The sequence below is a fragment of the Acanthopagrus latus genome, chromosome 20 (genome assembly GCF_904848185.1).
Source record: "Acanthopagrus latus isolate v.2019 chromosome 20, fAcaLat1.1, whole genome shotgun sequence".
NCBI lineage: Eukaryota > Metazoa > Chordata > Actinopteri > Spariformes > Sparidae > Acanthopagrus > Acanthopagrus latus.
Window position 1 is genome coordinate 6,222,286 of NC_051058.1, and position 16,064 is coordinate 6,238,349.

The 16,064-nt window shown below is 43.2% G+C and overlaps 2 long non-coding RNA genes across 2 annotated transcripts in view; one reads left to right on the forward strand and one right to left on the reverse strand.

Moving 5' to 3' along the window:
• Positions 1–474: 474 nt before the first annotated feature.
• LOC119009320 lies at positions 475–4,646 on the reverse strand. The gene is made up of 2 exons (XR_005071690.1): positions 4,217–4,646; positions 475–3,996 (listed from the first exon to the last, which is right to left on the reverse strand). It is a non-coding gene; the product is annotated as an uncharacterized LOC119009320 (long non-coding RNA).
• A 2,013-nt stretch (positions 4,647–6,659) lies between these two features.
• Positions 6,660–16,064, forward strand: part of LOC119009891 — a 114,073-nt gene continuing 104,668 nt past the window's right edge. The window contains exon 1 of the long non-coding RNA XR_005071839.1: positions 6,660–6,962. This is a non-coding gene — a long non-coding RNA (uncharacterized LOC119009891). The remainder of the gene's footprint in view (positions 6,963–16,064) is intronic.

Genomic DNA, 16,064 nt, shown 5'->3' on the forward strand with positions numbered 1-16,064 from the left:
AAAAAATGAACTGATAAGTTCAAAAGGGGAGAAGTCAGTGGAGGGATATTTAAATGGTATTTTAAACATATGAAAGCTGTGCCAAGTTCAGTAACATAAAATTCAAATATGTTGCATGGTGAATTGTGTGTAATAATGTGTAGTACTGTCATTTAAAAATGTGGATCTTTATTCAATTAAGGTCACACTGCTGTTCACAGCTACAGACTTGTGCTATCTAATGTATTGCATGGCAAGAGTCAGCAGTGGTGATGTAGTTGAGGATAATGGCACCAGCTGTAGCTCGCTCTGACCATAAATGGCAAGTAGTGAATAAAAAGGTCAGTGAGGGAGACATGGTCGTCATATCACTCAGACCTACTCCTAACCCCACTCCAAATTCTCTGCATGAATGACCTCACTAATGACAGTAAATGTGTTGTTTGAGCAGCACTTTCCCAGCATGGTGAAAAGAACTGATACCCGTACAGCTCGTTTCCAAAACAGACTGTTGCTTTTAATCCAGCGCTTCAGCAGTTTACAGTAAACAACAAAAATGTACAATCTTACACACACTTAGAGAGAGACAAAAAATAAACTTCTTGATAAATATATTTGGTATTTCTGGTTATTTACTAAAGGAACTGTATCAAAGTGTGACTTTAGGTATTTTCATGCACACCATTAACAAACACTTGACTGAAGTAAACTGACGTTTCTGCATCTCGTGGGCTACTCTATCAGCGGCACCTGTAGGCCTGCACAGCTCACATCAACGGCACCTTACAGAGAAACATTGATGTTGCAAGTAAAAGGCACTCAGAGAAAAGCTGGGCCATGCCAATAAAACTCAAAGCAAAAATGATTATAACCACTTAAGCAACTGAATAATTTCATTCCAAAACCTTATTTATCAAGATTGTCTTAAAAAAAAATACCACCTGAAATTTACTTGTGAATGGTTAAAAAAGGCAAAAAAGGCAATTTGAATTATAACCCATAATGTACTTCACCTTGATGGGAATTTACACCTTGTCTGTGTCCGCTCTTTCAAATGGCAGATGTCTCATTTTGGAATGAAACAATTACAACTGACGCGCACAGCAACACACTTGAAATCGTTACAACCAGAGAGCTGCTGGAACAGAAAATAAAATCAATGGTGTGGGCAACCGCCTCAAAGAGATACATACTGGACTGTATGTCTAAATATGCTCTGTCTACTCAAAATAGAAGATCCATAAATAGCCTTTACACTCTGTACAGGGATGTTGGTAAGACACTGACTGTTAGAGGTACATTCAGAAATGTAGCTACACGCTTAATTAGACACAGTACCTACAGTATTTATGATATGTCATTTAGAAGAATACACAGTATTTCATGACCAAAATGTGTATACACGGATGAACACACCAACACTGTGATGGATTATCTCAGATCATCTCGGGTTTTTACGACAGACTGTGAAAGCCCTAACATTAAACTGAATAGGCGACATGGAGGAGGAAGTGGGGGGACACCAAGGGAAATAGACTAGAGTGTAGCTTTAGTGTGCACACCCACACACGCAGAGTACACATTTCCACAGATGCTGCTCTACATGAATACAGCAATTGTAACCCCATGCAAAAAGAAAAAAAAGGAGCATGTGTAATGCTCGGTAAACATTTAATCAGAGAGATGGAAATCAAATATCAATCAAAGACGATAACAGCGCTACAACTGATGAGAAGCTGCTGGGTCTTCCTCGGAACCACATCATCTGCCACTAAAGACCGCACACCATCGTAGTTACTATGGTTAACATGCTGCTACATTTTGGCTCCACAACTCGAATTTTTCATTCTTCAAGGAACAAAGGCAGAAGAGAAACCACCTGACTCCTTGATGTTCTAATTCTAGTGTATGGTGTTCAAGACAGAACAATATCCAGGACAAAGGCATTAAGACACAATAGCTACCACTATGTTATATCCATCTGGAAAGACATGTTAAATCTTGTTAAGCCTCTCATATCAAGCCACCTAAACAAACAACTACATAAATCCTTCCAATAGAGAGTACAAAGGAAATTGCTCAAAATGGTGTCGCCTTTGTTGGGTTTAGCAGGAGGATCAGAGGAATCAGGTAGGCAAAGATGAGGCCATCATGCGCTTTGTCTTTGTAAATGTGTGTTTACCGAGGCATGTTTGAAATGGAATTTCCTTGTCATACAATGTAAGTCATCTATGACAAGTCCACGAGTGCTTGGAAATGCTATTTCATCTGTGGGGACTGAAATTGCAGCCCGTTCCCTCCAAAGCTTAATACTTCATGGAGCGGTGATTTCTATTGATCCGGCACAGCTGGATCGTGTTTATCTACCACCAAGCTTGGCGGCAGGAAGGAAAAGTGTTGACCCAGTACAATACATTAATACGATATATCGAACTGCAGGGAGGAACATGAAGGTGGGATAACATGTGTGGAGTTTCCAACCCTGGGAAGATTTACTGAACATGTTTCTTTTGCATGATTTTGTCTGCCTTATTCTGTTTCAGATAGAAACCCCCTCGCTGCAGCTTGGTACATTCATCCCCTAATGAGCGACCTCGCTCAGGCAGTCAGAGGCTCTGGTGTAAGTGCATTAGGGCACCTCAACAGCAGTTTTGTAAGAAAAGGAAATCATGTCCCATTTACCTCTGTGAGTCAGGCCAGGGTTTACAGTGGCAAACTTTTTGGTCCTGCGCTCCTCTAGAAAGTATGATGTTGGCCGTCGGACTGCACCATTAAACCATCGTGCACAAGCTGAAAAGTCTGACAATGTTTCCTAGACTGTTCTCTCTCTCTCTCTCTGTCTGCTCCGATTACCTCACATGCTCAGCCACATCTTCCCGACGGGCATATCTGGTCATAGCTAACACCTCCTGACCCACACGGGCACACCTCTTTAAGGAGACTGTGTGCTGTCAAGCTGTAAATAGAGGATCAGGAAGTGTCAGATAACTTTTCCTGAGGTGCCTATCTGTCATACAATGCACTGACTCAAGAACTCAGTCTTGGAGCAATGATCTGTGTTGTGACACTTTCTTTACCCTGTATGTCTGCTCAGGATGGTCATGATGTCTATGCTAAACTGGCCTTTCCTGAATACATATAAGTCCTACTGTCAATAGTGTCACAGAGTTTCCCTGGCAAAGTTTTTCAAACATTTTTCAACTCTCTTCATCACTGTCATGGTGCATAGAGGAAAAGCATGGATGGTCCCTAAATCTTATTTATGTCATTGAGTTGTCTTTCCAGAAGTCCAACTTGAAGTGCTCTGTCCTGACTTACAAGGATCTGACCGTGTAAGTCGACACTCCATCACAATGTTCCCTGATCTGCGGTGAAGAATCCCCCTTCCTTCTTTTTCCTCCTCCTCAGTCTGTGCGCCCTCCAGCAAACAGCTGCCACGAGCAGCATCACGACGCCGGCGCACAGCAGCGCCACAGACACCACTTTGGTCTGGAGCAGCGTGTTAAAAGTGAAAGTCACCCCGGTGCCCGCCATGCCAATCACCAGGGATATCACCCCGAAAGGGAACACGCAGCGGTACCAGGACTTTTCTGTCCCGCCGGTAGCCTGCGCAAGTCTCTCCAGTGTGGGAAGAGACTCTGGGGGTTTGGCTGAGTCCCTTCCAACACTTCCCTCTGCATCTCTTCCTTCTCCAAAGCCGTTCAGACCCTGGGCCTGGCTGTCAGAGTCCTGGGGTAAGGTGTTCGTCTCGCTGTTGTTGCCACAGTCAAGGTCCGGGTGAAGTACCGGGGCTGGGGGCTGGCGGCCTGAGGAGCAGCCCATCTTGGAGTTGTTGTCCTTGGGTAACAATGCAAGTAAGGCTGCCCGTTGGTGGCGGACCTCTCAGAGCGTGGCCGATGATTGCTACAGGCGCTGATGACACTACGACGGGGTTCTCTCACGTTGCCTCTGGTCCCGTCAATCTCACTGAGGTTGCTGCTGCTGTTGTTGTTGCCCTCAATACCTGCCAGCATGTGTCTGCAGTTAGAGACATGGAGAGAGAAGAGCTGACGACAGAGGAGGGGAGATGGGAAGAAATAGAGCACACAAGACCTAGAAAACAAAACTGGGGAAACAATCTAACCTTGCCATGGAATAAAAAAGAAAATGGTGAAAAAAAAAGAGAGAGAGAAAATAACACAAGAGAGATGTCTATTTTTTAGCTTCGCACAGACAGCTGAGAGGAGGATGTACTCACCCTGTGTTTCCAGTTTCCATCAATGGGTGAATGTTTTCAGTGCAGCCTCGTCTCCCGAGCTGCTACCCAGCAGCAGCAGCAGCAGCGTTGTGTGTGTATTGTAATGCCGACATCCAAAGGCTATATAATCACAGAGGGGAGGAGGAGGGGCCTGTGGGAAGTGGTAGACAGGATGCGAGGCTCCGATTGGCTCCCACAGCAGAGTGATTTCAGACGAGGAGGGGCGGTGGGCGAGGTTGACTGTTCACCAGTCTCATTCAGTGATATTAATTTATTATTTAGTGTGACGTGGAATTCGAGCTGTCCCGCAGGTGCTGCCGTGTTCAGGGTCTGCTGGAGGCTGCAGAATCAAAATGACGCCGGGTTTCGTCAAAACATCGGATGCACTGTGACACTGAGACTGCTACATGAGGTTCAACTTACACTATCACAGTCTTTCTGCCATAGGATTGCTATCAGCATTGATTTGCTGTCCTTCTCGGTTTGTCCAGACAGGCACACAATGTCTATTTCTGTCGATCTTCATGTTCCGCAGCTGCTGTCACACACATTGTTGATTTCGTGGTTTTCTTTCTTTTTTTTATTTTTTTTTTACAAGTTTTCAAAGAGCAATGCTGGAATATCATTACTGTTAGGTGGAAACCGTGTTATCTCCAAAGTGTCACCTTTGTCAGCAGGACAGCCAGACTTGTCTGAAGCCTACTAAAATGTCGAGATTACTGAATGGAACCCTTACTATGTTTCACCAGCCTGAGGGACACTCACATGTAATTCAGGATTTAGGTGAAAACATCCACTCCACGTTAACTGACATACACCTCTCTCCTTCTCCTCTTTGTCTTCCCATTGCCCCTTTGTCTTGTGCGTCATCCGTGTTCCCCCTACACAAAGGCTCGGTCAGTTAGAACCTGTCACGGTCGCGGTCACCGTCGCATTCTCCGCGTATGTCCCCATGTTGTTCGCGCTCCCCTCTCTCCTCTCAGACAATGACAGTTAGACACACGAGCCACGGTCATGGCTCATATCACCGGTAACAGGGCAGACAGGGCATTGTGTCTATGTGTATGCAGGCGTGCGTGCATGCGCGGTGATCTATATGTTTCCAGGATTTTCTTCTTTCTCGGGGCAAATTTCCAGAACCGCAAGATCCGCTGTAATTATCTCGTGTCCGATTTTTAGCTGGTATCTCACAGGCACAGCTGTCCTGGAGGCAGCAGTAATCACATTTGAGCTAGACTCTAAATGGTGGAGCCGCAGAGCTACGGTTTTCTATTACTGAAGCACAGCGAAAATGGCAAAGGTTAACAGTATGGCTGAATGTCGAATCAGTGCAGAAGTGGTTCGTTGCTGCAGCCTTAATGACGGTAACCACTACACAGAGTGCAGTAATTATATTTGTTAAGTTAAAGACACACCACATTGACATTTGGACTGGAGAGTTGCCAAATTATTGTCTTGTAGATCTAATTGTCACATGAAACATTTTGGATTGCAATGTTCTATTGTCACTGTCACCGAGACATAAAAATGACACTGAAGACAACCACACATTTAGGGGAAATAGACTGTCAATACAATAAATGTAAGCTGTATTTTAGTTGCAATGGGAAAATCCAGGTACAAATGAGATTTGTTTACGGAAATAAACAGGAGACGATTGTCAAGTTCCATTGAAATGTCCCAGTATGAAATGTCAGTGAGCTGACGTGAACAATATAGGGGCACACAAACTGAGCAATGTCATTACTAATGTATAATTAAATACAAATGTGCTTCTCTTGCTTTACCTTGTTAAATTGTTCGGATTAATTATCTAGACTTGAATTGAGTCAGTGGAAAGCATCTGTTCATTATCTGTATCTGTAGCCTTCTCAACAGTCATTGTGAGTAGCGAATATAATGCGACACACGGGATAGCCTCCTGTTGCTTGTTTTTCTACTAAACAACCTATGCTATCTCCTTTTTCTGAGGAGATAGCATAGGTTGCTAGCCTACTTTTGAAAAATAGTGTAGTGCTCCTTTAGCTTAACTGCTCCTGAGTAACCTGTAGCTTTACTAAATACAGTTTCACATTAGCTCTCCCGACACTGAGAGGTTTAGCTGAAGGTTTTTTTTTTTTTTTTTGGGTGGTACCGGTAAGAGAAGCAAACCAAAGATTCAACATATTGTTAAAGTTTAATGCGAACAGCAGGCCCACTTTCCTGCTCAGCTCTCTGTCCATGGCAAGACCTAGCATTCACATTAGCTTAAAACAGCTAAAATCTACCTGACTAGGAAATGTTGCATTCTCTCAGTGGATGTGTTGACTGATAGCATCGGTAACGGTGCATTCTGCTCTGCTGTGCCGTTTCCAAGACCCGGCAAGTTGGCTCACTGACAAGGCCACTTGTAATTAGAACCAATTAGCTACACCTGTGCTTTTCTTGCTAGTACAAACCAAGATGTCCTCAGTGACTGAAGTCTGGGATTCATACTCTGTGTATCAAAGCTGTGAGCCTGTTTTTACTCTTTTCTTCTACTCGATATGAAATGATATCTTTGGTTTAATGGATGATCGCCTCACTGTTTTTAAGCTATACGCGGCTAGTGAAGCAGAAAGCACATGGAGTATCTGAGTTAGTCCGCGTGTATTCATGGTGGCACCCAAGGGCCATCTAATATTAATGCACAACATGTGGGACATTGTGTGAAACCTTGCCAGTTTCCCCTCGTGGCTGGACCAAAGGCACCCAAGTTCATCTGAAGGTAAGCCAGCGCTCCTTTTTAAGCCTGTTTGCTTATTATGTGCTGTCTTGTGCGTCACAACATGAAGTAACGTAATTTTAGAGCCGTGACTCATTTGAGTTTGGTTGTGGTTATTAAAGCATTAGCGGTCTCCAATGTTGTTACAGCAGTCTGGATTCTCCGCTTTTATTGTGCTTGCACTTTAACTGGCGATCCTGCTGGTCTTTGAGCCATAATTACATACGTGGATACAACCTAATTAATTGAGGTTGGTTTTCTAAAATGGGTGTCTTGTATAAGTCTGGTTAATGATGGTTGTTAAAGATTAAGCTGTTGTGCGTCAGTACGATGTTGTTTTCCTGGCAATAAGTACATTAGCGCTTTTTATTGTTGCTTTCCTGACAATGACACCAGCCACCATAAAGTACCATGAAGCGGAAATGCATCCAATATGCGGTAAAAAATGCTGACCATGTTTTAATGGGCCATTGACACATGTTTATCTTATTTTACCACTGGAGCCACCATAGAATGTCTCCTGAAATACCCTAAGCCACACTTGTTTACATCTGTGTGCAGTCTTCTATGCTGAATGCCCCCCTTGTGCTGCAAGGTGGTGCGTTTGTGTCACGGCCATTTCAAGCAGAGCCGAAGATACCCCTCTTAATCTAAAGACCTAATCACCTGCGAAATCACCGGCGCCGTGACTGATATTGCGCCATTACCTTTGCATACCCATAAAGGCTCATTTGTGTGGCAGGGGCTGTTGTGTGTGCCTCCGTTTTGTGGGAGGTCATTGTAAATCAGACAGAGGCCTTCAATAATGGATAGCGTGAGTGCATGAACACTCACAGTGGGAAAAACACATGGAGGAGGAGGAGGAGGAGGTGGAGGAACGGTGGAGAGCTATAGAAGGATCTTACACGCTACCGGCCGCTGTGCTCCTGTCAGCCGTTCACGCTCTGGAACAATGAGGAGCCTTGTGCAATGAACAAAAACACACCCACACACACACGCATTGTACAGTAAAACCACCCACTGTACACACAAAAGGCAGGTTTCTTGTGGGTCAGTGGAGCTGTCGATTGTTTATCCGGAGGTGAAATAAACAAGGAGAACGTCTCAGGGTGGTGAAACGCATGGTTGACGGCATACAGATACACAGTTATTCAGTTATATTGATATTTTAAAAAAAACCCATATATGTTCAGATTACGGGATTTATATTCAGTTCTGTGCTAGAAAATCAATCAGGAGATGAACTCGCTGGTGTCAAATGACGTGCAAGAAACAGTTTCCGGAGAACAGAATTGTTGTATTATTAGAACGGCTCAAACGATAACATTATGGAGTCTTTCTGTAATGAATTTTTCATATTTAGGTTTCATGTACGTTTCATAATTGCTAAGCTTCAGTGACGTCATCCCGGTCTGTTGGCCGAGTGGCAACTTGCAGGCGAGGCCAGCGGGGGAAAACTCTCTTGCGCTGCACAACCAGGAAGTAAAAATCTTTTTGGCATAAGGTATCTAGTTCTTCTATAAACCGGGGTGGTCGGGGTGGTTAGGTTGGTCATTCACAGAATAAGGTATCTAGTTCTTTTACAGAGACTTGGGTTTGTGTCCGATTTTTGACAAAGAGTGAAGGCTCCATAGCAGGACTAAATTGTTTTTAATCCATGTAATACGACCAGGAGCGTAAATGACGCAAATGTTGTCCAGTTACCTTATGTGGATGGTGTCACAGTCATTACTTGACTTGAGTTATTTCACTTAAGTCACCTAAGTAAGTTATTTTAACCCAGATTTTGACATTTCTTCGACCCGTGCCCTAACCAAGTAGGTTGTCTGCCTAAGCCTAAACAAGCATTCTTTTTAGCCTAGCCCTAAATCATAACCAATGTAAGTAACATTCCAAGTCATCATATGTCATATTATGCACGTTTGTCAGTACAGTTCAACTTGTTGCTAACTGACCAAACTTACACTAGAAGGGTAAGTAGAGCATCATACTAAAGCTGAAGGCCACTGACCAAAGGTGATCAAATTGACAAGATGGGAGCGAGGACGTGTTGTACATGCACAGAGCTAACTCAGTCTCTCAAAACACAGAGGGTTAGGTTGTATTTCACACAAGGTGTTAATACTGTGTAATGCGGTCCTAAAATGAGGCACAAAGGAGATTTACATGAATCCTTTCTCCCTGAAAGGATTTGATGTAGACTGCAGACTAAGAGAGGATAAAGGTTTGATAGGAAATTAGAAATAATCTTGCTTGTTGGTGGCTCCCCTGACAGTAAAGCCATTAAACTGCCACACCATAAAACTAATTGTATTCCTCCCCTGCAGCCTGCCATGCTTACCTGTAACCTTCTTGGTGTGTGTGTGTGTGTGTGTGTGTGTGTGTGTGTAGCCTGTACAACTATAGTCTTCATATGGGATAATTCAAATGATTAATTTTGACCACAGACCATTCCTTCAATCCATAACCTGAGGCACTTATGACTCGGGAGGTTTCGGTGGGTATGGGATGTTGCTGTCAGCTGCATCCCCAGAAGCGTGACATTAATCTGATTTTATCAAATATGTTGCATATTAAATCTTTAATCAAGAGCATCAGGAGATGATTATAGAGCATAGGAGGCATACTATATGCACGCATGTGTGGTTCGGTCACGCCCGGACCGGCATCCTTCTCTCTCTCGTCTGTTCCCCCGCTCACTTGGGAACCAGCCGACACACCGTCTGTCCACACGACCAAAATGGGTCATCACGACATAAAAACATTTGTACCTGTGGAGTAGCTCCTGCGTGACTCAAGGCCCTCCAGGAGGGCACTTGTGTGAAGGATAGCATGCGTCAAAGCTGAGCACGACATGAGAATGCCACGCCATGCTGCTGCAAAACTAGTTTGAAACGTGGCTAGAATGGTAATAAACAGTATCAATCACTGAGGAAAGTAAAGTTTTAATGATGGGGATTTCATTGATTCTATTTATTTTTATTTCTTTGCACATGCTTTTGTCCCTGCTGTGCGTGTATGATGTTTTTCAGATCTTTTTCTAATGACTGGGTAGTTTGAGCCCTTCATTTGTACAGGGCATTAACTGACTGATGTGGTGCATCTTGGGCAGTTTTAAGGGGAGTAGTTCATAAAACCACTATCCTCATGAGAGGCCATAAACAGTTAGGACATGTGCACACAATGAAGACGTTTTCTGTATTGTGTTTTGCATTAACTGCATTCTATTAATGTGTATTTTCATTTATTGTATCTTGATGGCATAGCTCCTTATGTGTATTTATGTATTCAGTCTATTAGAGGTGAAGAGGTCATGCATCAAGAATGATCCTCTTTGATACGAATGGAAATAGGCACAATGATAGACAGCAGCCCTGAAGCCCTCAAACAGTATTTATCTGCATGTAACACGAAAGAGAGAGGCAGGTCAGGACAGCATTGAGCAGTATTAACAGTCTGATGACAAAAAACTATTTCCTGTTTTAGTTGTTAAAAGAACTGCTTTTTGTCAGGATTATATTTTCATATTATCAGTATGACAATAATGTGATGTGTTAATGATACCTGACCTACATACCTGAACGTCTGACATCACTGTAACCAATGCAGAACCGTTTTTGTCTTGCAAACCAACGCAATTACTATGAACTACATTTCTTTCATTGTAATAATGAGTCACCGTACTCAGAGATGTACATTTTATTTTTTATTTTTTTTATAAATCTGTTTCCCTCTGACATTTTCTAGAGCCACATGTCTGGGTCATGCCTTTACCACTGTCATCATGGACAGAACGCCACATGACATTAATAATACATTTCCAAAACTTTAAATATTCCAAAAATACATTTTATTTTAAAAACAGTTTGTTTCATTTCGGCCATCATGCCCCTTTCATACTTGTCATGTCATTTCTCACAACTTAAAGTTGGACCCACCCTGAAAGATGACTTCTGATATTTTTAAACCTTGGCACTTGTGAATACATTTTGATTTGAATGATTCATATTTGCCAAACTTTTGGGAATCAGTCCAGTGGATCGCCTCAGCTGGTAGCTGTGACACGGGTACGCTGGCTGCCAGTGGGGCAACTCCTACCATCAAACTTATGTCCATTAAAAGTTGTTGTTTTTGTCACTGACAGGGTGAGGTTGTTGCTCGAAGAGTTAGTCGATAATAAATAAATAAGACAGAGATACTTTTGTTGTTGAGTGGATGTTAGTGGCTTAGTTGGTATAGCGTTGCTCCCCTTGTACTGAAGCTGTGTCCTTGCTGCAGCAGCCCAGGTTTTTGAATCTGACCCATTGCGGCATGTCTTTCCCCCTTCTTGCTAATCCTGTTTGCTAAGCTGTCCTATATCTGATGAAGCCATGAAAAGGCCACACAAGTCTCATCCAAAAAAGGTGTCTCACAATCTTACGAGGTGACTTGTTACAGTTGCCCCATATAGACTGCTGAAATCAGCTCAATATTCAGTCATTACTATGGAACTAAGTTCCTCTTGGTAAACTTAACTCCTCTCTCAAACTCTCTGACTCGCATTTCCCTTCTGCAACTAATTGCCTTTTTCTTGAGATTTCACTGTGACATTTCTTCTGGAACGAGACTTGTGTGGGCTTCTGAAACATGCCATTAGTACCTCAGTACATAATTTCAAAATTAACTATTTTAATGAGGTAATAATACAAACTCTGAATTTTTTTATCCTTTCCATAACTGAATAAACAAGCTGTTCTTGGATGAAAAGAAGTTCCCTGTTTGAACACTGTTTGAAGCTAGAAAGTTGGCAGGGTCCACCAAATATTAAGTAAAAGTAAAGTGAAACAGTATAAAATTGTGTTGTCCTTTAAGGTTGTTTTTTCAGCCTGGAAAAGTAAGTAATTTTTTTTATCTTTTATTTAGCTTGTTTAGGTATAAAGTCTAAGAAGATTTTTCTCTTCTGATTAAAATGTCTTCCCCAAAACTACAATGTGCTCCTTTAAATAAAAAAAAAAGACATGAAGACACACTGATTAAACAATGCTGAATGTTGTTTGAGCTGTTGACATTAGATTATAAGGAGAGACTCAATACGTATTTACATTTGCTCACTTCCACCAACTGTCATGTGAATTCAGCTTTTGTTAATGAGTAGTTTAGATTTTGAGAGACCATGGAATGAACCCCTTCTTCATCTGTGGTACTGGATTTGAATACAGTGTGACCCTCACAGAGATCCAGAGTGCCTTGACACTTTTTTTCTATTAGAAGCAATCAAACCATCTCAGCTTCCTCAGAAGCTGTTGAAGGCCATCATATATTCTGCTGATGCTGACGTTCTTCGCTCCATCGCGGGACACTTCCTCTCCAGAGCTTTTCCTTCGTCCAGTGTTTTGTTATGGTTCTATGAAGGCTCCGCTCTGCATGCTCTTGGAATGGAGTTTCTCCAGTTTCAGTCAGTCATACACGACGCCCTGAACCTTGTGCTGCACAGCACAGTTGTCGGCTCAGTGCATCGCTCCCTGCTGTTATGACAGTATTGTTGTTATCCAAAGCTTGTTCCTTTGAGACCTATTCCCAGGCCAACAAGTTCCGCTCGCCGTGTTTTTCTTTTTTTTCATTGACTTAAATTGGGGCAACCTATAGCCTCCATTCATTTGCATTTCATCATCCATTTTACGAAAAGGCGTTCTTTCTGGCGTACTTTGTAGAAATCGACAGTCGCATGTCGCTACTGGCCTATTTCCCAGTCAGTGCCTCTCTTGGGCCACAGAATTCCTTTTCGCACGGTTATGTTTTGCTGCATCATTGCCTCTGCCGCCTTTTTCATTGCAGCAAACATTTGCAAAGCGGGTCCTGAATTGCCTTGTGTCCTCGTCTCACGGCCTCACGCTCTTTTACTTCAGTAAACGTCTCCTCTGAGACTTTGTGCTGAAAGCTTTATCTTGCGGGCTTGAAGTTTTTTGTTGCAAGTGTTTTGGTGTTGTGGTTTATCGACCGTGTCACAGAGCTAAGCGCCACAAAAGGGCGGCGGACCAATTAAGTTTGGTTTCTGTGTGTGTGAACTGAGGAAACCTACAGAACTGAATCCCAAACCTGAATGTGGGATTCGTTCTTCCTCGCTGTCACTGGGAAAAGAGGGAAAAGATAATCCCGCAATTAGACTCCTTTCTACCAGCTGGATGATAAAATGTCCATTATCGTTCACGCATAAAAGAAAAAATAATTGACTGGTTAGCTTTATAAATTTGACCCCAGGAAGAGTAGCTGGTGTTGTTACAGTACCGAAGGGCGACCTAAACAGACAAACAAACAAGAAATTGGTGCAGTGCTGCTGAGACCAGCTTTGGCAGGTTGACTATTGCCATGGGGTTCATGCTGTCAGGCCCATCTGGCAGCAGCCGGTGCCAAATCGTGTCCTGTCAGCCCTGCTTATGCTGCCACCCACCTACATCCTCATAAACACCATGAGGGTGGAACCTCTCCACTTTCCCCTTTCGGTCCTTCTTAGGTCATGTGTCTGCTAACTCCCAACTGGTTCGAGAGTTAGAGTTAGAGAGCTTAGTTGTTATCACCCTCATGCAGATGAAAAGTCAGGTGGCAGGGGAAATTTTCCTTAGTCCACAAAACATATTCTGGAGCTTAACATTAACAATCAAATTGATTTGAAAAGTAATTTGCACCCACGAAGCACGGTGCATCCACTTCAGACAGATTGTGCACTACTGCTGTAAGCTTACCAGCAACAGTGAAGCTTCTGGAGAGTTTGATTACGTGAGACATTTTTGGGCTCTAATTGCAACTTTTCCTCACAACTGCCAGTGCTAACCCACGGCATTCATGTCTTTGTCATTTTCTTGGGAATTTGAAGGTTTTGCCAAACCTTAGCCGACATGTGACTTCACTAGCTCGACAGGGTTCAAGAGAACAGTGGAGGTGCAGACTGTAAAACCAAAACAATGAGCTCAAAGACACATAAATGCTCTCGAGAGGTGAGGAGAACAAATAACAAAAAAAAAAGGTGTTAAGCAATTAGATGAAGGATCTAGTATTTCACATCCAGATATCTTGCATTGTGGAGAAGGCTTTGAATGTAAATGTAAATCTGAGAATAAATCAGATATATATATATAAAAAAAAAAACTTGTGTGTGGGTTACATCAGGGCAGGGGTCTCAAACTGCACAGGAAGTGCAATGTGTATTTGTAGGCAGCGTATACATTTTGAATATGTCAGGGAGTCGTTCTATTCAGTCTGGAGTTGTAATACCAAGGAGGAGCTGTAGATGAAGAGATGTAGGCAACAAAACGCACACCTCCAACTTCTCTGGGAGGTAACAACTGTTTTTCCATCAATAAGTTATCAGGTTCCCTATTATGGCTGAGTTTAAACCTGACATATTGCCAGATAGGTAGTTTTGCTTTTTGCTTTGACAGCAAATCCTCTGCCTTGTCAGCCAGCGCTCCTGATTCTCACCACGTCAAAAATCGAATGTGACTCCTGTTACCTTGTGCTGCGACTCTACCGCTGGCCCCGCTGCTGCACAGAGTGGACGCCTGCAGCAGTGTGCAGTCGTAGTGTCCATCATTGTACTATTGATTTTTTTTAAATGGTTGAGCCGGTGGGCAAGTAATGTAATCAGTGTATGCCCGACCACAGTGTAACACGGGAACAGCGACTATGGTTTAAAGGAAAAAAATATACACTATATTACCAAAAGTATTCGCTCACCTGCCTTTACTCATTCTATGAACTGAAGTGCCATCCCATTCCTAACTCATAGAATTCAATATGATGTCGGTCCACCTTTTGCAGCTATTACAGCTTCAACTCTTCTGGGAAGACTGTCCACAAGGTTGAGGAGAGTGTTTATAGGAATTTTTGACCATTCTTCCAAAAGCGCATTGGTGAGGTCACACACTGATGTTGGTCGAGAAGGCCTGGCTCTCAGTCTCCGCTCTAATTCATCCCAAAGGTGTTCTATCGGGTTCAGGTCAGGACTCTGTGCAGGCCAGTCAAGTTCATCCACACCAGACTCTGTCATCCACGTCTTTATGGACCTTGCTTTGTGCACTGGTGCACAGTCATGTTGGAAGAGGAAGGGGCCCGCTCCAAACTGTTCCCACAAGGTTGGGAGCATGGAATTGTCCAAAATGTTTTGGTATCCTGAAGCATTCAATGTTCCTTTCACTGGAACTAAGGGGCCAAGCCCAGCTCCTGAAAAACAACCCCATACCATAATTCCTCCTCCACCAAATTTCACAGTTGGCACAATGCAATCTGAAATGTACCGTTCTCCTGGCAACCTCCAAACCCAGACTCGTCCATCAGATTGCCAGATGGAAAAGCGTGATTCATCACTCCAGAGAACGCGTCTCCACTGCTCTAGAGGCCAGTGACGGCGTGCTTTACACCATTGCATCCGACGCCTTGCATTGCACTTGGTGATGTGTGGCTTGGCTGCAGCTGCTCGGCCATGGAAACCCATTCCATGAAGCTCTCTGCGTACTGTACTTGGGCTAATCTGAAGGTCACATGAAGTTTGTAGCTCTCTAGCAATTGACTGTGCAGAAAGTCGGCGACCTCTTTGCACTATGCGCTTCAGCATCCGCTGACCCCTCTCCGTCACTTTACGTGGCCTACCACTTCGTGGCTGAGTTGCTGTTGTTCCCAAACGCTTCCATTTTGTTATAATAGAGCTGACAGTTGACTGTGGAATATTTAGGAGCGAGGAAATTTCACGACTGGATTTGTTGCACAAGTGGCATCCTATGACAGTTCCACGCTGGAATTCACTGAGCTCCTGAGAGCGGCCCATTCTTTCACAAATGTCTTGTTTCACAGTCTGCATGCCTGAGTGCTTGAATTTATACACCTGGGGCCAGGCCAAGTGATTAGAACACCTGATTCTGATCATTTGAATGGGTGAGCGAATACTTTTGGTAATATAGTGTATATTTGCACCATTAAAAACTAATTTGCATTTTTTTGCACACTTTATCATGTGACATCAACACTGCACAGGAACATGTAAGAATAGAAATTCACATTTACATAATCATACACAATTAGCCTGCAAATTGGCTGTGATACAGCGAGTGCCACCCACAGAAACTCAAAGTTTAA